This window comes from Pinus tabuliformis, chromosome 5_2 (genome assembly GCF_031772625.1).
Source record: "Pinus tabuliformis cultivar Carrire ecotype Pingquan chromosome 5_2, CPIR1, whole genome shotgun sequence".
NCBI lineage: Eukaryota > Viridiplantae > Streptophyta > Pinopsida > Pinales > Pinaceae > Pinus > Pinus tabuliformis.
Window position 1 is genome coordinate 623782931 of NC_142306.1, and position 22146 is coordinate 623805076.

The 22146-nt window shown below is 36.8% G+C and overlaps 1 pseudogene; it reads right to left on the reverse strand.

The window, feature by feature from the left end:
* Positions 1 to 1768: 1768 nt before the first annotated feature.
* LOC149160587 (endonuclease 2-like) overlaps positions 1769 to 22146 on the reverse strand; it is a 127132-nt pseudogene continuing 106754 nt past the window's right edge.

The following is a 22146-nucleotide window of genomic DNA, read 5'->3' on the forward strand; positions in this document are numbered from 1 at the left end:
GACCCTGTGTCTGGGCCCTCAAAAGCGCTCAGAAAATTAAGCCAAATTAACTGGAGCCTCCTCACATAAAATATTCACACTAGTACAAATGGGGTGAAAAAATGATGTACGTTTGTTATATATCAAACTCATTGTCATCGGTTATCCGACGCATTCGAGTCATAGTTTTCAACGTGAAATTTCATTGTATATCCAACACTGTACAACTTGTTGGATATTCTATAGAACTGACATCGGATATCCGATGCTCGTGATGCCCAAGAATGCGTTTAATCACCGAGCATTTTCTAATGACTTCTTGTTGGATATCGGACATCAACCTCATCGGTTTGTGTCAGATATCTGACAATATATTACGTCTAATAATTGAGGATTTTTCAACGACTTGGGGTTGTATATCTTACGTCAACCTCGTCAGTGTGTGTTGGATACTCAACGGAAATTGTGTCAGATATTCGACGTCATAATAGCTCGTGCGATGAGAATGTCATGACTCTGATGATTTGTTTCGTTAGTCAAGAGTTGGATATCCGACGATAGTTTATTACGATGGTTCTTGGATTTTCGAAGGTGACTAAAGAAAGTCAAATATCTAATGGTTTTATGAGAATTATATATATATAATTTAATCCCCATTCTTGTGGCCAATGAAGCAACCCATAACTAGCATTTGCACCAAGAGGTGTAAAGGGCACGTTGATAGTGTTTTGGGTTTTTTTATCCTTCGAATATATATACAATAACATATGAAATAAAAGTGTTTCTAATGTCTCACTAGAGGTCAAGGATCTACTTTTCAAACGGGCTTGGAGGTTGGTTGGTCAAACGAGCTTAAAGGTTGGGTATCTCTTCAAAATTCCAATGTGCTGAGGGGCCTGACTATGTGGGATGTCATTTTATAAAAAGGGTTGTTACTTAGAAGGAGATTGTAGCTACACATAATCTTTTCTATTTCTTTGTGATTAACAACAACTAAATGTTACGTTTTTTGTGCACTTTTTTTTATAAAATCTACATGCATTACTACGGTTGATATTAGTTGGAGTCAAATCACCAGTGCCCTAGACAACTATACGTTCTATCAAATGCCAAAATCATCAAAGGTGACAGGTTCTTATCACAAGTTCCATCTCTTTATGCAATTATGTTTGAGCCCTGAGCTTTGCCAGCTCAAAATCAAAATTTTATGCATCTTAGTAGTTGGAGGGATGTAGTTGAAAACATGATGACTAGTCATTATACCAATCAGTGTCTTAAAAATACAACACTTTGCACCAACAAATGCCATTCTAAATATTTTATATACTTAACTAAGTGTGCCAAGAGATATAATTGTTACCTTCAAATAATACATAACCATATTCAATGGAACACAATTGATTGAAGATTTTCTTAGAATACATCTCTCGGTAGTTCACTCAAAAGGAAAATTAGCATTTCCTTTGTTACAGAAAATTAGGCATAAGTGATAAGAAACAACAACTCTAAATCATGACTTAGTGTCTAGTTCTGTGTCTTAACAGACATAAACTATGAGGAATATTGTATATGCACTACACATGAGCTTACAAAAGTTTAATATAATTACTCTCTTGTTTTTTCAGAACTATTAACTTTGTTTTTACAGAAAAAAATTGACAACAATAAAAATGGTTCACCAAATCAATTAAGAACCTTATGTTGGTTAAATGTTAACAAATTTCATAAAAACAAATCACTTCATATATTGGAGTCCAAAGATGATGGTAGACTTCTGGAATTTTAAGACTCACAATTTCGGGCAGGCTAGATCATGCCCATTGCATTTCTCCCATGTAGGTACTTCATCAGACCAACTATCTTGTTTTTGAAACAATATATAAATTTTATTCTTGATGAACTTCATAATATACAAACATAAATCTTGTACAAGAAAACAATTCGATAGCTTGTTGTGTTATCCCATAAACACCTTATGATAAAGTAAATAAGTAATCTACCAAGTCAACTGCATTTTTGAAATGAGAGAGGAAGGCACATACAATAATATATCTATGAATTGATGTGATCATAACCTCAAGGTCATCATCATAAAATCTTTCATGGTTGTCTTGATCATCAACGTATCCCATATGCATTGACAATCATAGAAATGAAGGCACACAAAAATGTAAATCAAAAGGCCAACTGAAATTTGAAATAAGGTCTAAACAAACACATTAAACATATAAATAATAACTAAAAGAAACATTCTGACACGAGTTTCTATGTCTTGCCATCCCTTGGTATCTGAACATTATAAATGGTTGGCCATTGGAGGATGATATGCTTCGGGAAAGCCATAATAGACTCAATGAAAATACCAACAAGAATAAAGTGAATCTAGAATTGGAGAGAAAAAAGTAAATTTATTTCACTAACTTACTATAACCAAAGCATGGTAAAACTTATAGGAATAAAGAAAATGGAAGTGTTTGAGAAATTGGGTTGTATGCAACATGAAACACATGATATTGAAGTCACTTCATGAGAACACTAAGGTTCATGTCTCCTTGTACATCTCAACGTTTTGAGGCTTATGTTGTTGTATGTGACCTCTTGTAACTATTACACTACACAATATGAGATTTTAGAAGTTTGTTGTCGTCGACAACTGTAATACATAGAGCATGCTATATTTCACCTAAGTCTAAAAATATTTCACATGAGAGCGTGATTTTTGATTTTTGATTATTATGAAAAGGTGTTAGCAATAGTTTAAACGTTTCCAAGGAGATAATGTCCCTACAAAACACTAGTCATAGGGAGTTGAAAGTATTATTTGAGCATGGAACTAATTTAGTTTTCAACTTTTTTGGGAGCCAAATGATTTCTAAGTCCCAATTATAAATTTTTTACATTATTTTGAAACTTATAGAACAAGTATTGCTATTAGTAATAGAATCAATTTGTTAAGACAACATTAGAGGTATAATTTTCCAGTTAGCAAAAGTCTGTTATTTTCATAGATGGAAATAAAGAGAAAATCCACATAGAATAGTGGATAGGAAAAATTAGAAGAAAAACATGGTAGACTCCAAGGGAAAATATAAGGAAAATGGTAGCAAGAATAAAGTGGATCTAGAAACTAGAAACTTGGGAGACAATATAAACATAATTTGTTAGGTTAATATAACCAAAGAATTGTAAAACTTATTTGTAGAGATCAAATGGAGGTCCTTTAGCAAAACTGAGAACCTTAAGTAGTAGAAAGTCACTTCATGGGAACCTAAGTTTTCTGTCTACTTGTACATCTCAAGGTTTTGAGGTTGCCACTGTTGTAAGAGGTCCCTTGTAACTCCTAAACTACAAAATTGATGATTCTAGAAGTTGGCAGCCATAAGCAATTGTAATACATGAGCGTGCTAGATTGAACCTACATTCACATATATTCTATCATGAGAGTTTGATTGTTTACTTTTATGACATGTTTGGGGTAATGGTTTACATATATCCCTATAAAAACATGAGTAGGGAAAGGGAGTTGAAAGTTTTATTTAAGAATATAATTCATTTAGTTTTAAACTACAGTGAGTTTCAAACAATTCACAGTCACAACCATACATTTTTGAAACTTGTATTAAAATCTACAGACCAAGTCATGATATCACCAATAAAATTAGTTTTTTAAGACAACATCAAAGGCATAAGTTTCTAGTTAGCAAATTTATTTTCTGTGGTGACATAAATAAAGAAAAAAATGGAATCGACTACCTCTAGAAAGTAGATCTCATAAAGATGTGCCTGTGGATCTAATAAATAGGATAAATTAGAAGGAAAACATGGTAGACTTGAAGGAAAAATATAAGGAAAATTCTAGCAAGAATCGAGTGAATCTAGAAACATTTTTCATTAGCTTTAATATAACCAAAGCATTGTAAAACTTCTAAGGAAGCGAATGGAGGTGTTCTAGAGGAACTAAGAACCTTGAGTATGCAACAGATAACACATGAGATTGAAGTCACCTCATGGGAACCTAAGTTCCCTGTCTCCCTATACCTCTCAAGGTTTTGAGGCCTCTAGTGTTGTATGTGGTCGCTTGTAAGTCCTATGTTGTAAAATATAAAAATCTATAAGTTGGAATTTTCCAACAACTACAATGCATAGAGAATACTATATTGCACCTAGTTCCACATATATTCTCTCATGAGAGTTTGATTGTTAACTATTATAACAAGGTGTTTGGGGCAATGGTTTACAATTTTGGGCTGAGATTATATCCCTATAAAAACATGTGTAGGGATAGGAAGTTGAGAAGAATAAAATAAACATGATCTTAAAACATTAAGTCCTTTATATAGATTTCTTAGTGGATTTTGGGAAGAAGCGTTGGATTTAGCTACCAGTGCCTAGGAGCTTATAAATGACACTTGAACTGCATGGATTCCACCTGTTAGATGTTTATTATTCCTTCCACCATTGTTCACTATTATTTTATTTGTTTACAATATGCCTTCATTGTTAATAGTAAAAGAAATTTTAATTTAATAACCTATTGCCAAGACACTTGACAAGGACCATACTTAATTACATGGGAAACAATCTCTAACAAAACAACAAAATAATTATTTGAAGAAACATAGATAACAAGTGTAGATGTTGGAAACATGGTGAATGTACAAGGGTACAACCACTTGTTTTCATTCAAGTCACAGGAAAATGGTATACATACAAGACATTTCACACTTTTGGTGGTTGCAAATTCTGTCTAGTTCTCATATGGGCTAAAATGGTTACATCACCCAATGTCAACTCATTTTAAGTCTAACACATGTAGTCAAGTCAATTCATAAGATGGCCCAACCAATGTTTAAATTTGTAAAATAACAATAGCTAACAAGTGGAAATTCTACTCTCAGTATATGACAAAAACACAGGGAGAAAAGTTTTCTTTTACATTGGTGCGAGACACACAAGTAGGACAAAGACGAGGCAACTGTTGAATTATTTTTCATTCTAATGTTTACAATGTTCCTTCCCACTCCTCTTACCTTTGTTGCTTAATTCCCCTCCTAAAAATACATAATTGAAATAATCAATGTGCCTGTAAGGTTGATCTGATTTAGAATATTAGATTGCCGTGCTAAGATCCTCCTCAGGTCAGAAACAAAATTCTTTCATTGTGCTTAAGGATTCATGAATTTTTTCAAGTGAAATGATGTGTTTTTATGTTAATTTTATGAGCAATTTAACATAAATAAGAGACTTAACAACAACATAAATATGTACAGAACAACATCAAAAACACGTTACAACAGGAACATGATAAAGGAGTTCACCCCTCCTTGGATATGTCTCCTTGGTCCATCTTCCAATGTCTTAGGCCTCTCTGTTATGCTCAAAAGTGTAAAAATATGTGTTTACAATGATCAAATGCTTCTGAAACTTGCCCCAATGAGTCCAAAATATCCAAAAATGGTCATATAACCTCTTTTTGCATCCAATTTGGTGGAAAAATGAAGAAGTTATGACTTCCCCTTGTTTTCCCAATATTCCCTTCACAAATTTCCCCATTTCTATCATGATCCTACAAATTAGCTCCAAAAATGTTAAACTGAGCAAAAAGTTTTCCATGCGGCGGGCCATAATCTATCGGCCGATTGTTCCATTGCAAATCACAATCAAAGGAGTTCGACGATCTTATGGTCTGTGATCACGGCGAGGTGATGTGGGATTACGATATGGTGGACCCGACAGAAGTATTAACCAAAACCGATAAACATATTGCATCTGAGATCCTTTCGCAAATTGCAATCGGTGAGTATCGACGGTCAATATATGCGGGACTCTATTTTTTCTGTGAAGTGTGATTGCGATCTGTGATCCATTGCATCACTGGGCCGATCCATCAACACGACGACCTCTACCTTTTGCGAAGTGTGATTGTGATCCATCACATCGCAACTCTGGGCTGATCCATCAACACAAGGACATCTTCCTTTTGCGAAGTGAGATTGTGATTTATCGCATCGCAACCTTGACGTGCTTGTGGCCAATTCTTTAACATGACTTGATTGTGATATGCAATTTGTGAAATGCGGGGTCCAATGGCAGCCTGCCACTTGGCGCTTCCCCATTTGCTGAAGGGCCTTGCCACATCATCCACTCCTGCCATGTTTCCAATTCAAACTTGAACTTTGACTTGCTCTAACTTCTGCATATGAGCTCAGATTCGAGTGCCGTTCACATTGTTGGAATCAAAATGGAGAGCATTTCAATCTAAAGCTAAGTTTATCAAGATTATGACACTTTTATTTTTGAGCCTAATTTTGAGCACCTGATCACTCCTCCCCACTAGAAGCCTTTTGGTCCCCAAAAGGATCACTTTCAATTGTTCAGCAGGTGAGGGTACAGTTTCCTCACCTTTCCAGCCTTGATCCATTTATCGTTGATTTGGAACTTGTGATCTGCACGATGCTTTTCATGCCTTGCTGTGTACTTGCCTTTTCCCTTTTCAAGCTGTTCTTACACTGTTTGAGGTACCATTTGGAGTCGTTCAATGAAATCGTTGGCTTTGTCCATGTTACTACTAGTAGCAACATCCTTCTTACCAAGATGATACAAAACATTATGATGCAAATGGTAAATAAATTCCTCCACTTGATTCCTTTGACTCAAGCTTGAATGTACATCTTGAAAGTATGTATTTTTTTGAACATAACTTTCATGTAAAACAAAATAATGCTTGAGGAAAGTCATTGGTGAGCTTCAGTATTGCAGCAATAATGCTGCACTCCTGGAACTCCCTTCTTTTATTTTATCAACCCGGTAGTTCGTAACAAACTTGGAAGCGACGGTGCTGTATGCACAAGTACTAGCTCTTGCCGCAGCTGTCACTTGGTCAGCTGGCACAAGTCCGCTAGGAGCTTAAGCCAACTTCTATGAGCTCTCAGAAGAAGCTTTTTTTAACTAATGGATGAAAGCTAACTCAAAGGAGGCTAATCTACTTGCAGAAAGAAACTGAAAGCGGAAAGGAAATGCAAACCCTAGCAAACCCTAATTCTACCAGCTAGTCCTACTGATGAAAATGAGAGAATGAAAACTAATGGAAGGGATGCCATTACTTCTATGAAGGTAAAATACATGTGTCTAGACTACCTCTACCTGAAGAAAACATCTTTTTGTATTTTTGAATAAGTTATTAGAATTATCATGCATGTGCTTTTAACTGTTTGTGACAGTGTAGAGGTGGATTGGCAAGAGGAAATTCTTGGAAGAGGTCGGGAAGGTTCAGAGAGGGCCTAAGGGGTCCCTAACACCCTTCCAGAGAGTTTCACAGAGTTTGGCTATCAAGAAACCTCATTCGTGAGCTTCTACAGGAAGTCTGCAGGGGTTCTACAGGATGTTTCAGGAATTTCTACAGGATGTTCAGAAATTTCTACAGGATGTTTTAAAATTGGATTTTGGAGGATGGGTGAGTGAGGGAAGATGCATGAATGGATATGGAGGTAGGATAGGGGTCTGAAGTGGCCCAGGGACTGGTGGATGGAGTGGTGAGAAGGTGTAGATAGCTAAGTTGGCTCAAAGAAGGCTTAAACAATGATGTACAAAAACTAGGGTTATGTGAGCAAATGTGGCAAACATGAGGTAAGGATTCTAAGTAGAGGGTGGAGTGGATGGTGCTGATGGAGAATAAGCAGATGAAGGAGTGGTACACGTGCTCTGCAAGTTGTTTTTCCAATCTGAACCAACAAAGACTTGCAAATACAAAGACCTAGTTTCGTTGACCTAATTTGCTAGCTGTCAGTAAAGAGAATGAACAGAAGTGTGACCTGCAATGAAACCATGTATTTTAACTCATGCAACTAAGCAAACGAAAGTCTGAACTTGTAACCAACTTCTACACATGAAGATCAAACACTAGTGATTGCATGGCAAAGCAAAATCAGTGTTTTTGTGGGCAGCAAAGTCATCCTAGTCACAGCTCCTGATCCCACTGAGGGAGAGGTGAAACCACAGATGTTTGTTGGCCCTTTTCTTGAAGCTTTTTCTATTAACAACCTATCAACTAAATCTGAGCATGAAAAGCTATTTTACTCATCAAAAACAACCTAAATAATAAAACAAGGTTTAAATCTAAATAAAAATTTTATTCTAAGAACGCAACAAAGACACATGAAAGTAAACAAAGGAGGTATTGGGCACTTGAGATGGGCCCAAACCCAAGATCTACAACCTCCTAAGAGAGATTTAGAGCTGGTGCAAAGCTGTATTCATCTTTATTGATCAAAAGAAATGTTACATTCCAAAAACTATCCACAAGGAGAACTTGAAAATGTGCTGAAAGCAAAGCTAATCTACTGCCTAAAAATCGAACTACAAAATGACTACAAAATGAATACAAAATGACTATCTGAAATGAGGCCCTAAGTCCTCTTATTTATACAAATTGAGGACCCCAACAGTCCTCCTAAACTTTAGGGACTCGGCTGCCCAAAACTTGCAGTTAACAGGAGTCCTACTTGACTTGCTTTGCTGCCCTTGTGGTAATTGATTTGGTGGCCCTTGAACTCCGAGTTGATGGTGGAGAATTCGAGGTAAGGGCCCATAAATGAAGGGGACACCTTCCTACAAATCCTCTCCCTTGTTCTCCCACGAATTTGGCTGCCAAGTGCTCATTAAAACCTTCAATTTTGTCTCCAAATTGACCAAAAAGGCTACACAAAGCACACATTAGACTTGTTGGCATAATGACTAACCCAATTCACTCTATTAGCATAAATATAATAAAAAACATGCAATAAACTAATGATAATGGTGGATTAAGTCAAATTAGGAGGTTGAATGAGCCCATATAATTATCTATTTTTGGGGCTCATCAGTCATTATACAAATTATAGGCCTAGAAAGTACATCAACAAACTTGTCACTTATACCTTTCTTATAACATTTGACTGAGTGGAATAGTAGAAGAAAACCCATCCAATGGAAGTGCTTTGTCGCTATAACTTAAACACTTTATCATTGAAAATTTCTGAATGAAATGAAATCTGCTTACCACATTGCATAAAGATTGTGCCCATGGCATAGTCACATACAACAACCTGAAACTTAAATGAATTTTTCAAGTTTAGAAAAGCAAGTATAGAGGTTGAATCGATCTTTTGTTTTAAAGCATCAAATGCATCTTGTGGTTTGCCTCCCCATTGCAAGACCTTTTTCACAACTGCCAAAGAATGAAAATGAGCTACGATAGAAGAAAAATTAACAAAATATATCCTTCAACATTGGGTTGTTCCCAAAAAACCTCTTATCCAAATGACTATCTTGAGTCTGCCTACAGAAATTGTGAGAAGAGAAAAGGCATCTGCGGCTTCAAAGGGATGTATAATTCCTTCACCCGTGTTTGCAGGAATGGAGTCAATAACACCATAGACTATTACGACTTCAATCTTGGAGAGGTATAACTTCAACTCACCTTCTCCATGTCCCACACAGACTGCCAAAAATCCCTTGGGAACCTGAACACGCTTGGAAGAACCAATTTCACGGCTCAAGTACATCAAAGAAGTTCTATCCAACATATACTTTGACATCTTCAGAAACAAATGTTCTTGACATACAACATCAAGTATTTTTTTCTCATACATGACATGTTCATAATGAAATTTTTTGAAAATGAAAATGTCATCCAAGTAGACTATCATGTCTAGAAATGGCTTTCTCTTCATATGCATAAAAGTAGTAGGAGTATGGAAAAGACCGAAAAACATAACAATCCATTCAAACAAACCTTTCTTTGTTTTAAATGTCATCTTCCATATATCTCCTTCAACAGCTTTACTTTGATGAAAACCACTTCTTGAATTCCATTCAACAAAATGCTTGCCATTCTTCTTGGGCACGAAAATAATAGGTGCACCACAGGGTAAGGGAGTAGGCCGAATGATCCTTTTTTTCAACAATCCCTGGATTTGCATCTTAATTTTTGTGCTTCCCATCACTAACATCCTGTACATGCCAATGTTAGGAAGAAGACACTTTTATTGCAACTGTAACTCATGTTGGATTCCTCTCTTGGGAGGTAATCCCTTTGATTCCTAAAACACCTCATAATATTGGTTAACAACATCAACCAAATCAGTTTTCAGGTTTGAATTACAACCATCAAGAGCTTCATAATCATTATCATTCTTGATCATGAGAAGCACAAGATTCTTGCTCAAATGCACCAGTCTTTTCATCTCCCCTGCATTAACAAGAGAAATATTTGTTTTCTTGCTGTGAGCTCTCACAAATATATTCTACTCCATTTTTGATTAAATGATATTTGTTTTCATGTCTATGGGAGATAGATTTTCTGTCATAAAGGTGTGGGCTGCCAAAAACGATACCACAGATATCTAAAAACACAACGTCAAGCTCCACTTCATCTCTAAAATTTGTAGTGATGGTGAATTTCAGTTTACACTTTCTCGTAACCTACAATTGCGCATTGTCACACACCCATCCAAGTGGATACGGTTTATGATGTGGAACTGTTTCCAGATTTAACTTTTGACAATGTTTTCAGAGATAAGATTGGGTTGAGATCCACTATCGAACAACGTATCAATCTTGTTATGTTTTGAGATCACCCTTATGTGAAAATTTTCTATTCTCCTCTTTTCATTTGGAGTTTCATTTTGCGAGTCTAAAGAACTAGTGCTGGCAATGGATTCTTTTCCTTGAAACCCAATGGCTGTGATTTTTGTTTCATCACCCGAATCGGATCCCAATCCTCTTGAATGACAACAACTTTCTTTTATTTTCCTTTGTCGTTGAAATTCTTTGGTTTCATTTCAGGATGAAGCTTCCAATAATGAGCTTCATCGTGATCCTCTCTAGAACAATGTTTACATATTTTTTTCTCTACTTCCTTTTTAATGGATGCATTTCTCTTTCCCTTGAAACCCTTTTCTTTCTCTTTACCCTTAAATGGATTTTTACTACCTTCTTATGGAGTGTTTTTCCCTCTTGCCTCAAGATGAGTGGCTTGCACACATACATCATATATATTATTGGGATTAAACATTAAAATAGTATGCAATGTGTCTTGTAATTGAAAATCTACACCTAACATCAAAGACCTTTTTCTGAATTCTTGGGTGTAATCTTGCACATTTTGACCTTTAAGCTGTCTAAAGTTCTGCCAATTCATGATGGCTTTCTACACATAAGCTAGAGGGTAGAGTTGTCTTTTGATTGCAACAATGAATTCATTTGAAGAAATTGAGATCTTATCGTGTTTTTTAATCTCCTCTTGAGTCTTTGATTATCACCATACCAGTGTTGCACCCTCCATTCTCAAGGAAGCTAACTAAATATTTATGTCATCCTATTGAAGGTTTTGAATCCTACAATAGATCTCCAACTGACAAATCCAATTATCAAGCTTCTCTGTATTCACTTCACCATTATACATGGGCAATCAAATTTAACATCAAGTTTTAAAAAAAGTGATTTAGCAGTTCCTTTTGAAGTATGATGATGAGTATGAGTAAGGGTTGTGTTAGTGGAAAAGGGTGAAGATGATTGTGAATAAGAAGATGAAGAAGATGGTGGAGAGGGTGGAGGTTTGTCTCCATTTCCATTACCTCCTCCTAAAGAGCCTTCTCCTTTGGGAGTGTTGGAACTTTCCCCTTACAACCTGGTATTCCTCTCTTCATAGAGGACCTTCACCTTCTCTGTCATATCAAAGAAAGCCTTTCTGAAGGTCTTCTCATCTTCTGTCAGGTTTGTAGGTTCTCCTTCACAAGACATGATCTTTGGAGTCTCAACTGCAACTCGAGGATGAACTGGTGTTGGAGATTGTGGCAACCTTTCTCTTCTTCCCCTTGACTCAACTTCAGGGCTTCCAACCAACTTTCCTTCACCTCTTTTGAGTTTTAACCTTGTAAGCATGACATAAACTTGAAAACAATTAAATACTTCTTTCACAAAGAAAACCTAGAGCTTTGATACCAAATTGAGCTGATTTAGAATATTAGATTGCTGTTCTAAGATCCTCCTCAGATTAGAAACAAAATTATTTCATTGTGCTTAAGGATTCATGAATTTTTGCAAGTGGAATGATGAGTTTTTATGTTAATTTTACGAGAAATTTAACATAAATAAGAGACTGAACAACAACATAAATATGTACAAAACAACATCAAAAACACATTACAATAGGAACATGATAAAGGAGTTCACCCCTCCTGGGCTACGTCTCCTTGGTCCAGCTTCCAATGGCTTGGGCCTCTCTATTATGCTCAAAAGTGTAAAAACATGTGTTTACAATGCTCAAATACATCTGCAACCTGCTCCAATGAGTCCAAAATATCCAAAAATGATCATCTAACCTCTTTTTGCACCCAATTTGGTGGTAAAATGAAGATTTTATGACTTCCTCTTACTTTCCCAATATTTTCTCCACAAATTTCCCCATTTCCGACATGATCCTACAAATTAGCTCCAAAAACGCTAACTGAGCAAAAATTTTACCGCGCAGTGGGCCATAATCTGTTGGTCGGATGTTCCATCGCAAATGGAAATCAACGGAGTCCGACGGTCTTATGGTCTGTGATTGTGGCGAGGCAATGTACGATTGCAATATGGCAGACCCAACGGAAGTATTAACCGAAATTGATAAACATATCACATCCGAGATCCTTTTGCAAATCGCAATCGGCAAGTACCAATGGTCCATATATGCAGGACTTTGTTTTTTCTGTGAAGTGCGATTACAATCTGCAATCCATCACATCACAACTCCAGGTCAATCCATCAACATGAGGACCTCTGCCTTTTGTGAAGTGCGATTGCGATCTGCAATCCATCGCATCGCAACTCTGGGCCCAATTCATCAACACAAAAACCTCTACCTTTTGCGAAGTGTGATTTCGATTTATCGCATCGAAACCTTGACGTGCTTGGGGCCGATTCTTTAACACGACCTGCTTGTGATATGAAATTTGTTAAATGTGGGGGCCAATGGTAGCCCACCACTTGGTGCCTCCCCATTCGCTGAAGGGCCTTGCCACACCATCCATTCCTTCCATGTGTCCAAGTCAAACCTGAACTTTGACTTGCTCTAACTTCTTCATATGAGCTCGGATTCGAGTGCCGTTCACACCATTGGAATCAGAATGATGAGCACTTTGATTTGAAGCTAAGTTTATCAAGATTCTGACACTTTGATTTTTGAGCCTAATTTTGAGCACCTGATCAAAGGTTAATGATAAAAATAACACCATACTTGTAATCCATTTAATGGGTAAAGGATATTGTATTTACTTACAAGATACCAGTGTAATATGATTGTATTTCCACCTTCATCTATACTGAATCCCACATGTAAAGGTTGCAAATATATTTTTCATTAATCAATATCAATGAATAAGTTCCCAATAAATTATCCATATGGAAAATGTATAAATAGATAGGATATGACCTGATGGACATCTCCCATAAAATGAGAGAGAAATAGTAAAGCTTCTGTTAAATTATCTACAAGTTATACAAATGGGTATTAGCCTCCATTGGTATTTAAATTAGACCACATTCAAATATAATTAACTGTGAAAGCACTTTGAGATGTAAAACACATGTCACAGATAAAGAACTCATTGTAAGATGATGACAATACAGGATAAACATGCATTTTTCTCTATTGGCTTTGTTTCCATAAGTTTGAAGATGAGAAGTGTAATTTTTTATGGTACCTTCAAGGCACATGCCTATTTCTCCTTGGGCATTATGGCAGTCCCCTATTTGCAAACAAATAGAAAAATTCTAAGATCTCCAATATGGTTGTTACTAAGAATTTTTTATAAGTTAAAATCATTCAGTTTATCATAAAGATGAGACAATTCTCTTGAGAAATTCATGTTATACCCATATTATGATGGTAAACACATAGATACATAAAAGTACAAAATTGATGGGCAATCTGAGAGTATTTGACTAAAAACATAAATGAAAACCCAAATTAAAGTAATTAATTATGGGATGAAGTTTATATTAGATAGAATAACTTACTGGAATAAGCATAAGAACACTTATTTTCTTTGATGTCGATTAAGTGTAATGGACTTGAATAGGGATAGTGGAATCACATCTGATCAACCCACGAACAAAGAGAAGCAAGATCACCCTCTGCATACTCAGGGAGCAGTTTCTTCACTGCCATTGATGCTTCTTCACTTAGGAGTGGTTGCACTTTCCCATAAAACACTAGTTGTTGTAAGTATCAAAATTTCTATGTAATTATATATGTAACTCAAACAAAATATCCTCATCCAACTAATAGTCCCTAGACTCACAGCTAAATAACTAGTTTTGAAGATTGACTAGGGCGGCTTGGGGATGGATTGTTTATTGTCCTTGCTTGTTTAGAATTGTTTAAATTTAAAGGCTCTTTCTCACTTCATGGGAACCTAAGTTTTCTGTCTACTTGCACATCTCAAGGTTTTGAGGCTGCCACTATTGTATGAGGTCCCTTGTAACTCCTCCATTTCAAAATTGATGATTCTAGAAGTTGGAAGTCACAAGCGATTGTAATACATGAGAATGCTATATTGAACCTATATATTCTATCATGAGAGTTTGATCGTTGACTTTTATAGAATTTTTGGGGCCATAGTTTACACTTTTGTACAGGGATTATATCCCTATAAAAACATGAGAAAGGAAAGGGAGTTTTAAGTGTTATTTAAGCATAGAAGTCATTTAATTTTAAACTAAGATGAGTTTCAAATAATTGAGAGTCGCAACCAAATATTTTTGACACTTATATTAAAATTTATAGACAAAGTCATGATATCAGTGATAGAATCAATTTTTAAAGACAACATCAAAGGCATAAGTTTATAGTGTAGAAATTTCACTTGTAGAACAAACCGTTATATGCAATGTCCTAAAGAATAATACTTGTTCTACTTCTACAAAACATTAAGCGGATGCATAATCAAACTCATGAGCAACATCAAGTAGAAACATGCATAACTGATCAAGAGAAATAATCACACATAACACAAGATATATCCAGGGGAAAGCACCAGCATAAAACCCCAACCATGTATTATCAATCAAGTGTAGATCCTCAACAACATACAAAAAGAATCAGCTCAATAACTATCCTGCTCTCTCTGTAATCAGAAGATCTTGATGATCTTCAATTAGAAGATGAAAATCATGGACTACCTAGGCCTCAATATATAGGCCAAAAGTCCTCCAATCTCCTATAACAGATCCTTCTCCATGCAAGGAATACTTACTAGAAATATCCAAGCATCTGATAGTACACTGTCCCACATCTGATCTCAACTGGGTCTCTGGCAGAACTGACATGCAACAGTTATCCATGAGTGAATCCTCAGTTATCTAAAACAATAGTTGTCACATGCATGCAAGCATTAAAAAACTATATTTTATTATTTTAACAACTTGTTAAAATAATCTAACTGGACTTGACTAGTTAGAACTAAGTCAACTGATTCTCTCATTATAGAACTCATACTTATTCCTTCAATCAGTGGAGGAAAATAAGGATAAATTCTTAAATCAAGGGAGAAAATAATTGCATGATCTCACAAAGACTTCAAGTTTAATTTTCCTTAATTAATTAACTCGGAGATTAATTAATTAATATTTTAAACCGCTGTTAAGACCAAATTCATTTTTACTTCCTATAGTTAGACTAGGGCTAAAAATAGGAAGGGACCTAGAAATGCTATTTTTAGAATATTCTATTTTTAGCATTTTCACCTTTCACCCAAGGTGGCCAAAATGCTCATTGGCCAAACTGCTATTTTTAGACATCCTATTTTTAGCAGGTCTATTTTTAGCACATTCTAAATTTAACATTTCTTGTTGCACATTTTTCAACATATAGTTAGAAAAAGTTTTTTCTCCGAAGACAAATAAAGAAAAAATTGGAATAGACTACCTCTAGAAAGTAGATCTCATAAAGATGTGTGTGTGTGTGTGTGTGTGGGTCTAATAGATAGCATAAATTAGAAGGAAAACATGGTAGACTCGAAGGAAGAATATAAGGAAAATTCCAGCAAGAATAGAGTGTTCTAGAAACATTTTTCATTAGCTTTAAGATAACCAAAGCATTGTAAAACTTCTAAGAAGCGAATGGAGGTATTTTAGAGGAATTGAGAGCCTTGAGGATGTAACCAATAACACATGATATTGAAGTCACCTCATGGGAACCTAAGTTTCCTGTCTCCCTATACTTCTAAAGGTTTTGGGGCCTCTAGTGTTGTATGTGGTCCCTTGTAAGTCCTACTTTGCAAAATATGAAACTCTATAAGTTGATAGTTGCCAACGACTGTAATGCATAGAGCATACTAGATTGCACTTAGTTCCACATATATTCTCTTATGAGAGTTTGATTGTTAACTACTATAACAAGGTGTTTGGGGCAATTTTTTACACTTTTGGGCCGAGATTATATCCATATAAAAACATGTGTAGGGACAGGAAGTTGAGAACAATAAAATAAACATGATCTTAAAACATCAAGTCCTTTATATAGATTTCTTAGTGGAATTTAGGAATAAGCGGTTTGCTTTCGTAACCAGTGCCTAGGAGCTTATAAATAACACTTGAACTACATGGATTCCTCCGGTTAGATGTTTATTTTTCCTTCCGCCATTTTTCACTATTGTTTTATTTGTTTACAATATATCTTCCTTGTTAATAGTAGAACAATTTTTAATTTAATAACCTATTGCCAAGACACTTGACAAGGACCATACTTAATTGCATGGGAAACAATCTCTAACAAAACAACAAAATAGTTATTTGAAGAAACATAGGTAACAAGTGTTGGTGTTGGAAACATGGTGAGTGTATGAGGGTACAACTATTTGTTTTCATTCAAGTCACAAGAAAATGGTATGCATACAAGGCATTTCACACTTTTGGTGGTTGCAAACTTTGTCTAGTTCTCATATGGGATAAAATAGATACATCACCCAATGTCAACTCATTTTAAGTCTAATACATGCAGTCAAGTCAATTCATAAGATGGCCCAACCAATGTTTAAAGTTATAAAATAACAATAGCTAATAGGTGGAAGTTCTACTCTCAGTATATGACAAAAACATGGGTGAGATTTTTTTTTCTTTTAAATTGATGTGAGACATACAAATAAGACAAAGGCAAGGCAATTTTGTTGAATTATTTTTCATTCTAAAGTTTACAATGTTTCTTCCCACTCCTCTTACCTTTCATACTTAATCCCCCTCCTAAAAATACATAACTGAAATAATCAATGTGCCTTTAAGGTAAATGATCAATGTGCCTTTAAGGTAAATAATCAATGTGCACTCGACATCACACCATCCTCCATATCTTCTTGATTTTCACACTCCCCTTGGGCAGATCTGGGTCCCCTTGCCCAGATCTCACACTTCATTGCATGAACTGTGCAATATGGGAGTTCAAGGCATTTGCCTTGGATTCTAGAATTGTGCAGAGCCTGTCCTGGGCTGGCTCCAGATACGCACTGTGCAGTTCTAGGAGCCAACCTCCCAGCTTGGCCATTGAGATTGCATAATGCACAGTCTCTCCTGGCCTTGGCCTGGATTGAACTGCGCTTTACGCAATTCCAGTCATCAAGCTTCTTGACTGATTGTTGGGACTACGCAATGCATAGTTCCCATGGTCAACCAGAGACCTATGTCAACCATAATTGCACAATCCTTCCCATCATGAGCTTGGCTTGTTGCTTGATCCCATCTTGAAGTTTCTTTGGCTTTTAAGCTGACATTTGATTTCCATGAGTTTCCTCTCTGTTCCACAAGTACAACAATTGTTGAGCATCTCTCTAGCAGTTACAGTTAACATGGCATCTAAGAGAGATGCATAAAATGAAACCGCTCAGAGAAATTAGGGAAGCAATTGAGAAGATATCAGTTGATCTACTAGTTTATGTAGATAATTAATTGTTCATTGAGAAAGTTTCAACACTGACATGGCAAAAAATCCAAGATAATTTCGTCGAGAACTTCAAGGAAGACTTGGAGGACCATAAGGTGTATCTAAGTATCCAACGGTCAAGCTTATACAAGGTTGCATGCAGGTACCCCTCCTTCCCATGTGTAGACATTATCAGCTGGATTGTCTCACACACAGATGAAAGGCTATGACACTTAGCAGTTCCAGTGAGAGAGAGATTACCACCTTCAAGGCATAGAACTCTCAACAAATGTATCATTTATTTGAGCCGGTGAAGTGCATGGACTCATTTTTCTACGCCACCCATAGCTTTGTGAACAATAGAGACATTGTCAAGTGTTGGGTGAAAGAGCTGTCAAAGTTTAGACAGACACCCACTCATATTTACAAGATGAAGTCCCTTAGGAAGACTTATCAATTCTTGATCATCTTTTATTGTAGAATATATGGTCAAGAGAACACAAAAACCTTTCCTGAAGGGTGGGTAGTTGTACTGGACCAGTTGGTGAGTGATGGAAAGTCATTCAACTGGTTAGATTTGTTGGCTCATCAATTGAATATCCATGTTAATAACACTTAGAATTCGCCCAAGAATGAGCAAGAAAGGTTTTACATGTCCGCATACTTACTCGATGCAATCTGTTCCCAACAATAGTGTTATCGGGAAATCTAGTGTCCACTCGGAGCTGCTAGTCCCACTAAGAATGGTAGCTATCTTAGAAACAAACAAACTAAAACTACTTTCATTTTCCTTTATGAGAAGTAGACAAGAGGGGAATGAAGGACACCAACCTCAGTCTTGCGCTTGGTTCCTTGCTCGGTTCCTCTCCTTTTTGATAAATCTTTGCCGCTTCTCCTCTGTCTACCCAACTTCAAAGAGCACCTGTGGAATCAAAGCAGCATAATACTATTGAAGAACAGAGATCTACAATCATAAACAATATAGGACCATATATATATTAACCACACAAATGCATATATCATCAAACATACAAGAATGTGGAGGAAAACTTGAATAGCTTTATTAATATCAAGAATAAGCAAAGAGGATTACAACCAATTGTTCTGACCCAGCGTCATCCTCCAGCATGAAAGCCCTTCTTTCACCTCATGAAAAGCTTAGATCACCCAACACTATGATGTTCCACCAAGAAACCAACAACACTTCCTTACAAAATACAAAATTCTAGCCTCTTGGATCTCTGGGATGAGGGATCCATATATAGATGATTGCAGGGGGGTGAGTTAGCTTTTGGGATTTTGATTAGTGTCCTCTCTCTGATAGTCCTTGATTCCACTTGAAGATTGATGATCTCTTACTCATCCCTGGGTGAATTCAGAGAGGCAAGTGTCATAGGAGAAGTTTCTGGAAGATTCCATGATCATCCACCTCGAAAAATGTCTCTGCCATTTGTGCACTCTCGCCCATCTTACCCTATAGAAGGGATTTTTAGTATGCATCGCACCCTTTTCACTGGGCAAGTGGGATGCATCGCACCCTTAGCATTGAGCAACCTGTATGGTCCAGTTTTGACCAGTTCTAAGCAGTTTCCTGTGGAGAACTTCTGGGAGATGATGTAATCAGCTGACCTTGTTCCTTTAGGGTATGAAACAACACTTTTAGGGACTTAGGAGCCCTTGGTTTATGGACATGTATGATTGGGGTTGCAGAGCCCAAAAATGTCTATAACGGTTGCCCCCTAAAGCATGAGGTCATTAATATTTTGATGTCGGGTGAAATGCTTTATCGTGAGGATCTGAAGTTTTTTCGAGCTGGGAGGCGACATGTAATAAGATACAATACAATACATTATCTTCATAATATTTTTCATGATCTAGCTGAGGCGGGCATTCCCATGCTCAGCTTTATAAATTCATTTTCATGTACATAAGACAGACAACCGTTTGTGTGGGAGACTAATGATTCTGATAGAGTCATCATCCTTTGATTCGGATGATCATCTGTGCAGCAACAATGTACATTTGATGTCTTTATTTTCCTGAATATATCGCAGCCTGGATGGATGAAACTAGATCCGGGGTCTTCAAACTCGTTCAATCTTCACTCGGAGTACAAGTCGATCCATGTGAAAGATGTTCTGGAGTCGAACATGGAAAGACATCGCCTGATTACCAGCCAATGATGTAAACTGTTAACAGGCGCGAGAGGAATCACCGATAATGATGATGACCCTCAAGGTACTACAGTACAATTTGCGTGGTGTGAATAAGGGACTTGGCATCGAACACCACGCAAAATCTTTCGGTCGAAGGCCATTGATGTAAACCTGTCGCCGGAAGTGAGAAACTTACCATTGAGGCATGCAAGCTTCAAAGTACTGAAAGGGTTGTTCCTAAGTCGACTTCATGGATATTGAGCTGATGTCGACAAGAAGCGACCAGTCGTAGGAGGGCCTTAATGAATCCCACATCTACGACACGGAACGGAGTAAATGATTTTGGAGGTGAAAACAATCTGATGATACAGGGTTCAGGGTGGTGGTCATGAAAGAATGGAGTGTGAATGTATTGCAGCGGATGAGACACGGGTGAATTCTCTGAGCGACTTCTCTTGAACATACCGGTGACACTGACATGGATTGGTAGCGTTAACCCAAAATATGGATGGTGCGGTGGACCAATGGTGATATGACCAGTGAATGGAACAACCCAAATCGACTCGGATGCGGAGTGAAAGTGTCATGTTCAAGAGAGACTTGCTACCAATAAAGTTTCTTCAAGTTTTCTTCCCAATTTTTCCCCAGTCATTGCTGACCGGTACCTCTTTATTTTTTTCAAGCTTGAGGAGGATAACATATTCATGTTCTATAATTTTCCCTTTGGGCAAACCCGTCACTATATTTTAACGAGCCTAGCGACAGTGAAACTCATTCTTGTCTGTATGGACAAGTTTGTCGCTATTCGGTTTTAACGAGTTTAACGACAAAGATAACTCGGTCCTTTTCAATTTTAGAGAGTCTGAAAGGGACGTAAAGGAAACTCCAATAATCCTTTTTCGTCATATAATCCCTTAAGTCCGAAAAAGTATAAAATAATACGAAAGGGATGAATTTTCGGTAATTTTAACGAGCCGAACAAAACAAGCGCTCAATCTTTTTGTGTAATAATACCTCAGGTCAAAAAAGATTAAAATCTAGAGGAGGGATAGCACTTCCGGTCGCTTTAACGAGCTGGAGAGGCCAATCGCTCGACAATATTTTCATATTTTATGAGTCAGGTGAAAAGAGCTTAAAGGAGACTCGTTTTTGAGGAACGAGTGATAATTTCGGGTAGCAGCTGATTCCAGGTAAGGTTTGGAATTTTCCAGTCACGGCAGTGTCACAAGGATGGCTAACATGATCACTCTTCGCAGATGTTCCTCAAAAGGGGTAAACAATCAAATGGAAGTGAATGATTGGCTAAAACAGAGTGGAGGTGATGGTAAGAACATGACCAGGGCTCAAAAGATAATGATAATACATTCACAATGGTTATTTACCGGAAATTGGTTCATTTTTTTTCTAATGAGCTTAAACTCTGGGGGAGTGTTTTCTCATTGCTTATGTTTAATTTTTAGCGAGCTTGAACTCCACAAAAAAACTGCTCATGATAATGGTCATCAATTTAATTTTACCACTAATCACTTTGTTCCTTCAAAGGTTGTACTGCCTGTTCAATTGCTTCATCAAACTGATTAAAAATGAACAATATATGTTTAAAAAATGAGTCAAAACACTAATATTTTACTCGAATTACGTAAAAAGTAATTTAAAAGTGGTTTTTACCCCTCATTTTACCATTTCATTTGAAATTTGGTTTGTTGGAGCTCTAGAGGTGCTCTTCCCCCTTGATTTTCACCAGCTAATTCTGGGAGATTCTGTGGATGATTCTGGGCGCCGTTTGGACCAGGTAGGAGCTAAACCTGAGCTCTTCAGTTGCATTCCTTCCTCTTTGAATTCTGTGCATGTTTCCATATTTTTTTGAGCCTCTGTGGTTTGAAAAATTTGCCCTGGCCCCATCACACCCTTTCTATATCGAAAGGTGCGATGCATACTGGCTTGGCCATTAGCCAGTCAGTATGCATCCCACCTAGTACATTGCTGGGGTGCGATGGGCGCGAGAAGGGAAGTTTTTGCACTGTTTTCTCATGGAATTTTTGCCTTTTTTTGCCAAATCAGGACCCTGACTCTTCT